This window comes from Pieris rapae, chromosome 20 (assembly GCF_905147795.1).
Source record: "Pieris rapae chromosome 20, ilPieRapa1.1, whole genome shotgun sequence".
Classification (NCBI taxonomy): domain Eukaryota; kingdom Metazoa; phylum Arthropoda; class Insecta; order Lepidoptera; family Pieridae; genus Pieris; species Pieris rapae.
The window spans coordinates 6,811,513-6,827,843 of record NC_059528.1 but is presented as its reverse complement, the minus strand read 5'-3'; the positions used below and the strand labels follow the sequence as shown (position 1 = coordinate 6,827,843).

Genomic DNA, 16,331 nt, shown 5'->3' with positions numbered 1-16,331 from the left:
ATACAGGGCTTGCTGTAGTCAGGGGAAAATGCTGAAAGTTGTGCGGCGTTAATAGCAGGGCCTGTATTTTGTAAGATTTCTGGTAAGAAGATTGGATATTAAGAACTGGGCTTCTGATATCATCGTTTACAATATACCCAAATACCGAAATTTTGCAGTTCATATGCATTAACAACCCGAAGATCATCATTTTAAAAGAAAGTAAAATTTACTTATATTTACATTAATCATTTATAATTTGAGTAATTAAATCCAAGATATAAGAGATATATTTACAACTAAGCCACGAAGTTAATATGGTTAACATTGGAACAGTTTTGTCGAAACTAATTCGAAACATAAGACACGCCATTCTCGTTGAAGTCTTTTGTTTGACGGAAATGGGTTCTTTTCATATTTGTATAACGTATATCTATGTAATAATAAATTTTCATCTATTGTTAATTAAGAACAATTATATCTAACAGTATAGTTTATAAATACAAAATTCAATTTTATAGAAAATAATATTTATAAATTATTTTTTTTGCCAATTTTAATTACAAACCTATCCATTTGTTTTTGACTAAATGACCAATCATTTATAACATACAAAATATAATTACTTTAAAAATACTATCTGACAGGCATCAAATAGACATAATGTCACAATAATTCCTCTATTGTAAATACGTAAAATTTTCTCAAATGCGTTATTCAGCTTAATTAATATAATAACGTTATTAATTCGTAATTTTTTTGTCACGTCGCGTTTCTTCAATCCCGTGAACGACGTGAATGGAATAGAAAAACCAGTGTCGTTTTCCGAAAGAGTACCCCACTGTCCCACCAAGGTTTTATCCATTTGCCCCCACACATTCGCGTTTAGTTCGCTCGGAGGAGTCGAGCGCTGCGAACGTTGAGTCGCGACAATAGTTTCTCCGAACGGAAAAATTGTGTCGCGTGTGCCCCGAAGATCAGTGGTACTTTTATAAGATATGGATTATGTGCATGCCCCTTTGTGAATATTTTGTGTTTTACTCCAGCGTCCCCGGACCACCCTTTTAGCTGACTTCCATTTGTAAGTAAAAGTTAAAAATAATCTGTAATTAGGAATATAATATTTGAAAAATAAAAGTGTAAAATGTATAGAGCTTTTTCATCCCTATACAAATGCATCAGTTGGATTAACTATCGAATACGCGTACGGCTTGTGCAAGCGTTATGCAAGTATTATGAGAATTTGAAACTGAAAGTGGTCTTACGAAAGGCAAAGGTGTATCCGTATAGGTGCGTCAGTGATGCTCATGACTGTTTTTATTAGAGCAGTAGAGTTTTAGAAGGCTGTACTTTGTGTAAAATTTACACAAAGTTTTAGTATAAATCTTATTAGAAAAGACATTGTGTAAAAGAACTTGGCGATTAAAAAGAGTGGCGGAGAGTTTATTGCCAGTTATTCACTTCTGTTCTAAAAATTAAAATTTGTTTTAATCAAATAGTACGTGCTTTCATGCTTCAGATGTTATCTGTGTAGGATTGCAATAGTATTATTTTCTAAAGGCCGGCAACGCATCCGTTTACTACCATAGCCGACAAATGGTTGACATGTCAACCATTATGATTAAGTTTTGTTAAGTTTTTGTAGTAGGCAAAGTCACACAAAATACAGGATAAAATTATTATTTATAAAGGATGGCAATGCATCCATCCATCCATCCAAATGGATGTCCATGGGTTTATATTAACTAATACATCAAGACTAACTAAAAGAAGATGATCTAGAAATTAAATTACATTATTTAGAATAAAAAACGATATTTTATTACGTAAAATTTAATTTGTACTCTTAAAAAGCGTATAGCATTGGTTTTGAAGAAATGACTGACCAAAGTTGTTTTAACCTTGAATTACTTAAATAGACATAATATGACTTAAACGGAACTAAAGTCACATATAAATGATCGTATGTTATGGAGAAGACTAAAATATGAAATTATTTTGTATGGGATTCAGTATCTTTTCCAAATAACATGAAGTATAATTTGTAACATTTGTAGCTCTGAAACTAGTAATATTAGTTCCACTACTTTTAGTATTTCATTTGTTTAGATAAAATCTTAATAATACATTAAAAGTGTTTTATTATATCAGTTCTCAATCACTTATAAAACCAGTTTAATCATGCGAAACTTTTACGGAAATTGCAGTTTATGAAAAAAATCTATAATTATAATTTCACGGCATTGATGAAATGTTCCAAGTGTTTTGTATAATTCTGTATAAGAACTAATGTGTCTTTTTCATGACGTAGAGATTGATTGATAGCATATGTATATATAATTTTATTCAAAGTTAAACAATTGTGTATATTAATATATTATGTATGCCAATTATGTGAGGTATTTGAGGTTCTAATGAGTAAATTACCATAGATAAAACTGTTACGTCATAATAGTTTGACACTAATTTGAAATAATTAAAAGTATAGTCAATTAATGTCGCATAGCAAGCAAATTCGTTCTAACGAAATTGACGTGTCGTTTATAATATTTTTTGCAATTTATATTCAACGGAGGAACGACAAAAAATTGTCGTTATCCAATCTCCGGTCAGTGGTCAAACCAGTGTGGGACCTTTGAACTTTATAGTTCAAGCCTTTAAAGGTTTGGGTTCTATTACTCATAATATATCAGACTAAGTTTTACCACTCTTTTGTTTGTTTGTACGACTCTAATGCGTGTAGGTACGTTCTTCGGCTGTATAACAATGAACTTTCTTTCTTAGTGCGCATTTGACATTCGCTCGAATGGTGAAGGAAATTTTTTTAAGGGGCTTCGTAACCGGCTTGCTTTAGACATAAAAAAGCGTGGGTCAGGCACAGGAGTCTGATCATCTACTTGCTAGTTTGACAAATGATCATGAAACAGATACAGAAATCAAAAACACAATAACCTACAAAGTTGTAGCTCCACTGATTTAACAAAAATATTATATATCAACCTATATCAAGTTTTTAGTTCAGAAATGGATAAATCATATATTATAATGAATTCTATTGGTCATTGACATTCTAAGGGTCTGTTTCACAGTGTCCGGATAAATTCCAAATAAGCTATTTATTACTTATTGGTAGGATAAACAGTATTTTTGCGTTTCACGACTGTCAGATAGCGCTATTCGTCATGAAATGCGAAGTATCTTATTTGGAACTTTTATCTTTCGAATAATTTATGTGTTGCATAGCTATTTGGTACTATATCCATACATTGTGAAACAGGCTCTTGGTGTTCTGTAATGTTTTCACACTATGTTCGTGTGTACAAGATACATTACGTTAACTCAAAAGACTTAGATCTTTTTAGGCATTTTTTCTGTTGCATCAAGAAGTTGGATTCCTTCAAGATTCACGATTATGCTCATCTTTAGGGCAGCTGAGGCAAACGTTTCACCGTATTTAGGATTGTATGAACGTTAAGATACTTTGGATACTTTTGTTTGATTTCATAAATTGTTATATTAAAAAAATTACGTTAATATTAATTATATAACATAAGTTCGAACTTGAAAATGTATGACTAAATTAAATATTTTTATATCATTGAATAACTTGGGCAAGGTTTCGTCAGGGTTTTTGGATAGTACAGTGAGTTTATGGATTACTGAGACCTTCTAGAAACTTTTTGGTTTGAACTAAAATTTCGCTAATCTTCAACTTATACAATTTATATAATATTGCTTTTTATCTGATGTATTTATATTAAATACTAAAGACCCGTTCAGTTCATCACAGATATTTTATAGGAATTTTGTACACCTTGGGTAACATTATTGTAGTTTTAGTATTCTTATTTTTTTGCAAATAATCCTGTATTCATCGGTTGCATTCAAATGGTGAAAGTATTTTTAAAATAGCTCCAGTACTTTTTGAGCCACTTCGTTACAAACATATTTGCATACAAATGTTTGCTCTTTATAATATTATTTATAATGATAATAATAGGATAATTTATCCTTGATTTTACCTAAAAAACTTATTAGTACTAAGATAAATCCATTAAAAATTCAGCACTTTTGTTTGAAACTTACAACGGAGCAAACATATCATACGCTGATCGACATCTGTATTTACTAAACGAAACGATATTGTTTCTCCAAGACCAAATTTAAAGGTACACTGCCAGGGATCAAACGTTGTGTAAAAGAAAAAACTTGACGATTAAAAAGAGTGGTCATTGTTTATTGCCAGTTCTTTTCTTCCGTTCTACGCCCTAGATTTGAGAACTGGCAGTAAATGTAAAATTAGAAGAATTGAATTATATTTCTTTTTTTGACGTTCATAAGCGCACATTATATTACCTACATGAATAAATGATTTTGAATTGAATTGAAAACATTTTCATTTCGTTTTAATTTTATATATTTAATAATAAAAATAATTACAAATTAATCAAAAGAAATCCTATGCCTTGTTGCCAATTATTTTAATTTAATAAGTTTGTTTAAAAGTTTTTATTTTGAAAAAAAGTTACGGGAAATATAAATCATTTGAACTGTATCGTATGTCCTGTCATGATTTTGTAAAGGGATATGATAATATTGTGACGACGTTCTTATTGTGAAATGGTAGCACGTGTTATCATTAAACATTTCTTATCTAACTCCCGCCTTATCATTTTCATATCAATAAAGAAAAAATCACGTTCGTGTATTGATTTCCACACTCATCTTAAATAAAGGTTTTAAACCTAGAATAATAATAATAATAATAATAATAATTTATTTATTGCACGAATATGGTATAAAATGTCAAGGTGGTACAATTGTCAGAAATTAGGCTATTGAAGTCTAATTGTATATTATACAGTATACTATATAATTACTGTATTAATTATAGAGTATATTATATATATTAAAAAAAAAATTGAAAAGTATTCTGTATTAATTATAGAGTATATATATAATATACTCTATAATTAATACAGAATACTTTTCCCATGGATGATCACGTGATTGAGTCAGATATTTGCTGGGATAGTAAGTGTATTGTTAGCTCGTTTTATCTGTTTCAGTGTATTGTCAAAATATTTTTTTAGATTAAATTAATAATATTAACTCATAATCGATTAATATATATGTCGCAGCCAACTGGTTTAATTAGCCGTTTAATTATCAGCCTAGCCTTTAAATTAAACGGCGTCGTTTAACTAGCCTGAAAGATGTTCAGCCAGTTAATTAAACAACTAGGCAAATGAAGTTAATTAAGTGTATAATCTTATAGCGTAAATTTTCATTATTAATTTCTTATAATTTGCATTTGTATTATAATTTAATTAAAAAAATAGTTTGGCGCACAAAATTCGTTAATGCCATTAGGTCACAGGTCACTTAAGATAAATATTCTAATAAAACGCATTTATTTTGTTATTTACACGCAAATTTTAATAATATTTAAATACAATGATAAAATGACATTTAAAACTATTAATTTACATGAAATAGTTTTGCTACTCAATTTGATGATATGCTATTATCATAATGTATATCTAGAATATGTTTAAAAAGAGTTTTTGTTCTGTTTTTCGTTTATTTATAACATTTTACAGACTGATGTGATTTATACAGTTTAATCAATATAATTACTTTGAACATAAACCTAAATATATACATATTTAACGTCTAAAATAAATAAGAAACAAATTGATCTATTTGTAAAAATTTTACTTGACATTTTTAAAATAGTTACTAGTTTAATGCGGTAAAAAACATTATATTGCATACCTAAGTATGCCATATAATGTTTTGTTTTTAATTATAACAGGCCACTACCAAATATCAAACTCTAAATAAAAGTTTACGATGAAAAGACGTTATCCGTTAATCCGTTAATATCATACCTTTTATAAAATTATCGTTGGATGTCTACCCATTGGAGTATGAAGTCCTCCTCTCACCAGTCACAGAGATTTCGGTCGAGCGGCAAGTTAAGTAAATTTAAATTTTCATGGTTAGTTTGCGTGACAACCAATTATATATTTAGATTTTAAAGTAATTATAAAATAGATTTTCACAGTTTGTTTATTTCTCAAGTTGTTGGTCAACAGTGACGGTTGCGTTATTTCAACGGTCTGATGCACTAACCTACATTTTTGAACCACTAACAGTGTATACATGTGATGATATAGCCAAATTATAGTACACATACAGAAATTCCACCCGTATCACCTCGACGTCCGCCGTTCCACAACAGCGCGATTTTCAAGGCATTTTTTGCCGCGCACCACCACTTTGTGGAACCAGCTGCCCACTGAAATATTTCCGAACGAATTCTTAGGGTCCTTCAAGAAAAGAGCGTACCAATTCTTAAAAGGCCGGCAACGCACTCGCCCTCTGGCATTAAGAGTGTCCATGGGCGGCGGTATCACTTAACATCAGGTGAGCCTCCTGCCCGTTTGCCCCCTATTCCATTAAAAAAAAACGCGGAATCAATACATCGCGTTATAGTAAACGCGTTGTTAGAGGATTTTCGCAATACGCTATTATGACCCCATATAACGCGTTATGTACAAATAATTCACGCTTAAGTTTTCTCGTTAAATGGGACTTAAATTGTATATTAAGAAAAAACTATGTTGTGAACGAAATAATTGCGTAGAAATCATTATGTGAGTCACAGAAGTATAACAAATGAAATGCCCGCGAACTGAATTCAGTAATATGGCGTTATAAGAATACCGTGTTATAAGGGTACCTATTCACTCTTTACAAACAAATCGGTGTTTATAGGAACTATAAAATCCAATTACATATAAATATAAATACACACACACTCACATACACAATCTCTTACAAACTTCCATTTTCTTACTACTCTATATGACTTGCTATAGAATGGAAGCCTGGTCATCCATATCACAGGTTCTTACCTAGTTTGGAAACCCGTCTCCCAATACCGTCACTGTATTATTAATTATTATTGTTAATGTTTAAGGGAGAAAAATAAATAAATAATTATTATTATATGTTAGTGGTATATGTTTATTAGTATACATATAGTAGTACATTACAACCACTTCTAACCAAACTACGATAATCTAGAAGCACGCAGAAGTTTCAACCCTTCGTTGTCGACCAACCCAGGTACTGCAGGACCAACAAACCATTCCTTAAATAACAACAAAAAACCGTTCCATCTTCTACGCTGAATGATATGTGTTCATTCAAGCTGGGTTGCACAACATCTCCTGGCATGACTTTCAGTAGACCACATCATATTTAACCGTAGGTGGGATTGTGTATAAAAAACCCTGGCGAAGAAAAAGTTGCTCGTTGATACTTCCTTACTCTCTTGAGAACCATTTTGATCTGTCCCTTCCCATTCCTAAATGGTTACACAAAGCGTGAAAATTTCCGCAAATGATTCATATCAGTGTAATGGCGATGTCCTAACCAGAAGATAATTTGTGAATTTTGACACTGTCCGCCATATTGTTTTACAACTAAGACAACCGCAAGTTCTGCAAGACAATTGTGAAAGAAATTTACATGTAACAATAATTTCAATTTTATTTTAGCCGTGAAAGTGAAACTTCAAAGGATGGTTTTAGAATAGTTTTCTTGTATGGATCTGTTTCTTCGTAAGTATATATAAAAACACATAGCAATATGTTGGTTAAAAGGGGACGTTAGGAAAAGGATACGAAAAGGAATGGTTAGGTGGTTTGGCCATGTGGAACAGATGAAGAAGCGGTTAAAAAGTAGGATTTACAAAGAAACCGTGGATGAAGAGATCTGATTGGATACTGGAACAAATCCAGGAGGTACCAGAAATGGAACCAATTAAAAGTTCCCATAGCCGACGAGATGGTGAATGTCACGAAAGTGGATGCGTCTCTGCTTACTTAAGTTATTAATGTCATTAGTAGTGACCGCCAAGTTATTGAAAATAACTATTTATTCAAGCAAGACGCATTCAAATCAATTCATTTTAACTGTCTAAAAATTGAGAGTAGCAATGTCATTTTAAGAATTGTATGTAGTAATTATAATATATGTGTGTCTTCTTTATGGTAAAATATGTTTATTTTAGTATTCAAATATTTAATACGTGGTTAAAGATTTCCTCAGACGGAATATTTGAATGTAAGAATGTAGACAATCGGTACAGACATTTATAGAGAGGTGAAGGCTATACATATATAGATACTATATATACATTGGCCACTAGACACATATATCTTTTAATGATTATTTACTTATGGATTTTAGTTTTCTAAATAAAAGTCGTCGCTTAGTTTCTTAATCTTTAATAAACTTAAATAAACTAAATATTTAAATTTATATGATAAAAAACCAGTACAACATTTTAGGTCTAGGCCTCAGATTGGTGTATTTTTCTTATAGTCAAGGAGGTGATCAGCCTTCTGTGCCTGACACATACCTTAAAAGTTTAGATCTAAGGCATAATGGTTTCTTCACTGTCAGTCTTCACAGTCTTCCTTCACTGATTCCAATCTGATAGAAAGTCCATTGGCGCCCAACCGGAGTACGAATACATGACATCACTGGGAGACTGATGCCACTATTATCTGTCTACTCGCGGTAAATTCCAAAACTCCTACACCATATTTGTATCTAACCAAAGTATTTATTTTATTTATTTATTAGTAATCTTACGGCTTACATAATATAAAACAAAACACTTAGACAATTCAAAGGCAAAACAGATTCCATTGATAAACAATATATAAGAAACAGAAAACCTAAGTAAGTACATTAATAGTTAAAAATATATTAAACATTTTTAAAGAAAACTGAAATTTAACATTAAACAAACGACAATTAATACAAAATTTTTCAAAGAAAAGCTAATTTTGTCTCGTCAAATATTTCCGCACATCCTTTTTGGGTGAGGTGTAGTTTAAATGAAACCTGAAAAATTGGCGAATTATGCAGGTAATTAAAGTTCGTACGATTTCGAACAATTGTATTTATTTTGTCGCATACGGTGGAGGGATTTTTAGAGAGATTATCGACAGCAAATAGGGGCTATCTATCTGCCCATTAGGTGCAAAAATAAGAAGTATGAAGTCGTGAAGGTTTAGGTATATAATTTGTCATCCTCACAAAATGTCAACATTTGTTGATATTTCAAATTTACTTGCCATTTATAGTATTATATAAATTTGATCATTGCATAACATATGTTGTAATAGTAGCTTCTTGCTTTCGCTGCTGACCTTTCTGGTAATGTTAGGGTGTTGATATAGCATTTAATGCATTTGCAACACGTTGCACCACGTCTAATGCTCTGTATGATTGGAGAAAATCAAATAAAATGTATAAATGTATGAACTTTTTTTTAATATAACGACGCAAACGGGCAGGAGGGCATCTGATGTGTAAGTGAGTACGTTGCAGGCCTTTAAACCTTTAAAAAAATGTATAAATGAACTCTTGATTTTTATTGACGTGTGTTATATCAGTAAAATGTAATTTCAAATCTTTTTTTCATTAGAGCGTAAAACAATCATTTTTAATACTATATATAAGGTAAATGTTGCCATTATTCTAAAATAAATGTTGGAAAAAATAAAAATATTACACTTACAATTCAGATCTTAATTTTTCGTTAAAATGCATTATGTATTGTAAGTAATTGTAATGTTTTATGTATTATCAAGTATCAGATAGGCACATAATAATAGCTATTAATTCAGATATATTGAAACCCAATTCTATTACATTCTTGTTTTAGTGTTGTTGTGTGACCTTTTCTCATCCAAATCCCGCCATTCCTACAACCACCAGATGTTTCTTTAATTTGGTAACCTTCTAAATTGTCTCCCTCTTTCGCTATCTGCTGTACCCTTTTTTGAAAACAATCAGCCCACTACCGATTCGACTTAGGGTCCTTCAAGAAAAGAGCGTACCAATTCTTAAAAGACCGGCAACACACTCGCGAGCCCTCTTGCATTGAGAGTGTCCATGGGCGGCGGTATTACTTAATATCAGGGCTCACCTGCCCGTTTGCCCCCTGTTCTATAAAAAAACGAATATATATAGCAGTTATTCTGTTATTCTTTAGCCAACATTTATCCTATGCCACGAGTATTAAGTACCAGAAAAATTCGTTCGTTGCACTTGAAGTTCATTGATCGCACCCCGCGACGTGTCAATATTGGTGAGTAACGGTATACGAAATACAGTACTAGACATCAATCTTATTAGCTACGGTCAATCATTTGTATATTTAATACAGCCGGAAGTGGCAAAAAATATTAGTCATCACGAAGGTGCTACCACCCATTGAGTTTTTTTATAAACGGGCAGAAGGCTGACCTGATGTTAAGTGATACCATGGACACTTTCAATATAAGAGGGCTCGCGAGTGCGTTGCTGGCCTTTTAAGAATTGAAACGCTATTTTTTTTGAAGTACTTAGGGTCAAGTCTTTTGTTGATGAAGAACCTTAGGTGCTATTTTGTGCTTGCTTGCTATGGCTTGAAGGTCCAACTCTGTAGGGGCAGTAAGGGCTGGAAGGTCCAACACAGTAGGGGCAGTAAGGGCTGGAAGGTCCAACACAGTAGGGGCAGTAAGAGCTGGAAGCTCCAGCATAATTTCGGTCTACCGCGGCTCTGTCATTCTCTAAGGTACATTCTTCGTAAGGTACATTTCATACACCAATTATTCAAAGATTGACAACGAACTTCAAGCCCTCTGTCAATGTGTATGTATATGTTGATCAATAGTGTACCCTACGCGTCTACCTCCTGTTTCATTAAAAAACTCTTTCTCCATTCGGGTATTATAATAAGCCCACTATTGTTTCTTAAGCGGTATGGCGTTCTTGTAATCTGGTCGTCGTATTGAGTTGATAAGTTTGAGTGTAAAACAAAACTTTCTTAGAATTTGTTAGTTACAACAAAATATACACCAATTGCCGATCAATCCCATCAGCAATTGCTCATTTGCTTGTATTTAATGTAAAATGGAACATAGTGGGTGATTAATTATCGAAAATGTATCAAAAAGTTAATTTTGATTCTTGCCTATTTATTTGTTGCGAAAGAGTATTAGTAAACTCTTAACCATAGTTTAATGTAAAATAATAACCTTCTTTTTTCCGTAGATTATGCTTTCTAATTTATTATTTATTTCTTCTTCGTCTTCAATACTGTTGTGCCTGTCTGAAGCCCCAACTGATACGTTGCCTTGCTGCCTCCACAGTGCTCTATCCTCTTGTTTCAGACCATTAAGTAGACCCATAGTTGTCTTTATTTAGTCAGACCAACAGGTGAGCGATAAACCCCAACTTCTGCCATCACCCCTTCTTACTACCATCTACCTCCCTACATCTTTAACTTCTGTACATGTTACTGTAACTTAAACGCGTAATTTAGTTAAAGTTCAGCTCGCAACCTTTGACCAACAGTTGACTCATAATTGTTAGCAACGCCTAATACCTCTTGATTGACGTTTATAAGTAAAGAGGTTTGTTAATTTTACCGTCTACCTGATGCAATAACTACTAATGTATATTATGAATACAAATATTTATCACGTGGTTAATACACAAAATACTTAAAACACAACTTGAGTATAATTTCGTGGTAATAATAAAACAGTGAACATATTATGCTAAGATTCTGTTCCTGTTACACCTGAATTAAGACTCCCGTGACAAAAATATATTCAACTAAGTCACAAATTCAATTCTCGACTCCAAATCTAACCTGCAATCAGTATAATAAAGTGAGGTATTACCAGAACATAAGATATAAAAGAAGAATAGAGTAGATAGAAGTATAATGTAACAATATTAAAATGGTTTATAATTCTATTCTATTTTAATAATTGTTCTTTTTTTGATAGAACTTGCTTATATTAACTTATTTTTTTGTTTGATTAATAGATAAACATAGAGATGTTGATGTTGTAAAGTGAATGCACCGACGCCGTTAAGTAAAGACTACGGTGTCAATAAAAAATTAGGTCAATGTTGACAAATATTTTTACTGCTTGTCAAAGACTCGAGTAGCTCTTGAGATTTATGTACACAGACACCGGTGGTATACGCATATGGCGTATCTGTCGTTTTCATGCGGAACAAGAAGGGAATAGACTAAAGGCTTTTTCGTAATTAATTTATTTAAAGAACAGGGGGCAAACGGGCTGGAGGCTCACTGTCAGAGGGCTCGCGAGTGCGTTACCGGCCTTTTAAGAATAGTTACGCACTTTCTTGAAGGACAATAAAAGGACAAAGCGGTGGTGCACGGCAAAATTTGTCTTGAAAAACGCTCAGTTTTGAAACGGCGGACGTCGAGGTGATACGGGTAAAATTAATTATTAAAAATATATATATATACATATATCTTATTGTAAATCTAAACGATACTTAAATAAAATGAATAGTTATAACACAACATCGACTTGATCCAGCCGTTTAGGAAGAGTTTAATAGCGAGGATTTTTAGAAGAAGACAAGATTTACATTACAATCCGAAACAATAACAAAAACATCAGTAGGAATATACACTTTTGGTATTATTAAATTGATAACAATAACCAAACTAAAGAGCCAATATTCTTAATTCTGTATAATAATGAAATTTATAAATTGAAAACTATACAATACGATGATATAGGTATTCGTATCGAAGGAAATTAAAGATATATCTATCTGTTTAGTTATCACACTTTTAACTGTTTTTAATTTTTATAACTGTCTTAAATTTTTGCGTAAAGACACAAAATGCGCATTTTATATTACAATAAACCAAAGTTTTTGGTTTGAGTAACAAACATCTCAATATCGCGAATAAATTCTTTTACATAACTATTTTTCCATACAAAATATTTTCTATATTAATGAGTGGTCATCAATATAATACACATTGACCGGTTTCACAAGTTTTTCCTGTTTCATTAGAGTTCACATCGGAGTTAAATATTGCGTCATTATGTTTTAAAATTGATCGCTATATTATCGAAATAATATGTTTTGTTTCAAATAACAGAAATCCTTTATTGTTTAGAATATGTCAGAAATGATACAGACTTGTTTGTATACGTGATAACTATATTATTAAACGTTTTAAAATTATATTTATACTTTATATAAAAAAAAACTAAAGCGTTCAAATAAATAATTCCTAGCATGAAAAAAGCATTTCCTCGCTACACTAAAATATAATCAGTGGCGCTACAACCTTTTTAGGTATAGGCCTCAGATATCTGTATGTATTTTATGATCATGTGTCAATCTAATAGGCAAGCAGATCAGCCTCCTGTGCCTGACACACGCCGTCGACTTTTTAAGTCTAAGGCAAGACGGATTCCTCACGATCTTTTCCTTCACCATGAGCACATAGAAAGAAAGTCTGTAATACACAGACCACCACTGCTTATTAACACACCACTGCTAATTAAAATATATAAATTTTATATGTTTTTAAATTTAAATATCCATTTATATTACCAATATTTACGCATAGCCGTATATCGACCATCTTGCTTCATCCATTCACATATATACTAAATATTACTATCATAAAAAACAAAAAGGAAAAAAAATAAAATAATCGTAATACAAATAGGAAGTGCCAGATAAAAGGACCAAACTTCTTAAATTCGTTTTAGTTTGATTTTTATTATTATATTCGTCAGTTATCTATGGGTGGAATTTATATTAGAAGCATTTCCTGGTTCTCTCGCAGAAACTAAATTCGTGAGAGAATTCTGCAAGGATTTACATCAGATTTTGGTTTCTATTTTATCAATATTTTCCTCAATAGATAGAGATCACTCTTATAGATACGTTTTTTGCAAGATATGCTGGTATTTTCCTATAGATAATTGTATATGATTTGAACGCAAACCCGAGTCTAAAATCTCATATCCACAAACACTGCCATGCCCTGTTTAAAAGGGTAATACAACGCTAGACAACTATTGCAAAATAGATCGATTCGGTATCGCAATGAACTGCGAGCACTCGGAAGTGTTACGTCACAAGTCTTACACTTTCATTCGCTATGCCACAGACTACGGTAGGTAAATGACTTAATATAGTTAATGCGAAAGTAAATTTACACAGAAATCAATTTAATCTTTGATAATTACTTTGTAGAATAAAAAAAAGGCACATTTTTTAAATAAAATTGTAGTGTAGTAGTTATTTTACTAACTGTCTTGAAATGTCAACAAATGTTGTGAACAATAGTCGTTCTACATTGAAAGAAATCATTTTAAAATGACGAAAGAGGTTTTAAGGTAGATTTCATTAAGATGGTTAACAAAAAGTTTTGCTTTGCCTCGAATAATATGAATATAAATAAGATGTAGTATTGAATTGGTCACGATTTGCATATAATTTTTACTCTAATCTCTGATATTACTTTTTATATTTTGATATAAAAACTTTTTGGTCATTTTTTAAAACTATCTTTACTTAAATGTGATTAAATATGTTTTTGTTTTATATTTAAGTTAATCAAAACGAGTAATTTTTAACTCAGTTAAAATACAATGCATAAAGAAGGAAGCGTGCCAATTCCACTTGCGAACTTCTAGCAACAAGCCCATAGGTGATAGTATCACTTAACAGAAGGAAACCCTTTTCCCGTTTCCTTTTTTATATAAAAAAAAGGCTGCCAGTGCATGGCGTACCGCCGGGGTCAATTCTCGAACCATTCAAAATGCGCATACATAAAATTATCTTTAAATCATAAAATGTATTATTACATATATAAAATAACACAATTACACCAATGTTGGTTACGCATGACCGATTCCAATATAAAACCAACCGGTAACAATTACCTAATACGTTGCGTTTCTATTACGTCCTTTGTTACGATGTTGGTTTTTGCATTTGTATTTTAACGTCAAAGTAATTTTACTTTTTTGACGTTAAAATACAAGTTTGATAAAGTAATAATTAACATTTTGTCTTGGTAAAGTTAATAAAATATACACTTACAGGTCTTATTTAATGCAGAAAAAGGACTTTCCGATCCGAATACAAGTTATTCTCAAGAAACAAGTTTTAATTACCCACAAGCTATTGTAGTCTGATACTTTTGATGTGGTATTTTAATTGTCACCAGTGGATTACTTACGGCTGGCAACCCAAAATGGGCCTTCGAGAACGCTTCTGCCACGGGGGCGGATGTGGTATATGGGGGATACTCAACTAGTTTCGAAGGGCCCGTTGGCCAAAGTATAGGAATTATATTGATAGCTCATCCGTCCACGTAAATAATGCATCATTATAACGAAACCGAACAGAGAAAAATACGCGATTTGGTATGTCGGAGCAAAGCGCTGGTATCGGTTGCCATTTTCATTATTATTCAATGATATCAAAAACAATTTATTTAAATACCTTTACATGGTTATAGAAAATACAAGATATGGTGGAAGGCAAACAATTTTCGCAATTTCCTTTTATATTTATTACGTTACTTATTTTCCTATATGCCTGGGTGGGATGCGATGTTAGAATGTTACATAAATATCAGATATACAAACATAAAGATCACGATAACATATATATATGTAATATGTTATAGTGATCAATATTCATAACTGTTGCAATTGTATCTACATTAGCTTAGGTAATAATCATAAAATCGTAGAGGCTATGATCGTAAAATAGGCTTTATGAAGTTGTGACCTCTGTTTTAAAACCTACATTACTAATCTTCTAATTATGTTATTTAAAGTTTATAGAAGATCTTATTGATAATAATAAAGCCCTAACAATCTTTACAAATGTGGAATATACAGTTTAGATTCGTTTATAATGTAATAATACTGAAACACTGATATGTAAATATGTAATAACTAAAATATATTATTAAACAGAGTCCCTTTAGGCATGGTTCTGAAGGTACTGGCAGCGTTCCCCCTTTGGCTAGCCAGACTAATTCTTTGTACGAGGTAGCTGCCAGCTCTTCGGTCTCCTGCGATGTCGACTAACCCTTTTAATATTTCCCTAAAAAGCCTTATAGCGCTAGGTCCGAACTTACTATCCCTTATCCAGAATCGATATTAGCCAATTATCATAGAAAGTAATTTCGAATGTCATCAACCTCTGAATAACCGTATCATTAAGTAAATTACTGTCACACAGGCAACGGAAGTGTATATGCACGCAATGTTTGTGTGTGTAAGTATTTTCTTCTACGTTTATATTACGATGATTTAGAATTCAATTGTAGCTGTCGACGCCTCAGTTGATATAGTTCCCGAGTGAAACAAAGCCAAAAAACCCCGGAGTTGTATGAAATTATGAGTTCGTTTTCTCAATGCAAGGCGGCTTAGTGATTTAGGTCCAGTAATGCATTTATT

General features: G+C 31.9%; 1 protein-coding gene across 6 annotated transcripts in view; it reads left to right on the top strand.

The window, feature by feature from the left end:
• The first annotated feature begins 857 nt into the window (after window positions 1-857).
• Window positions 858-16,331, top strand: part of LOC110995954 (A disintegrin and metalloproteinase with thrombospondin motifs 16) — a 98,278-nt gene continuing 82,804 nt past the window's right edge. For all 6 annotated transcript variants that reach the window (XM_022263408.2, XM_022263407.2, XM_022263404.2 and 3 more), the window contains exon 1: window positions 858-1,060. The gene's annotated coding sequence lies outside the window, so the exon portion shown is untranslated. The remainder of the gene's footprint in view (window positions 1,061-16,331) is intronic.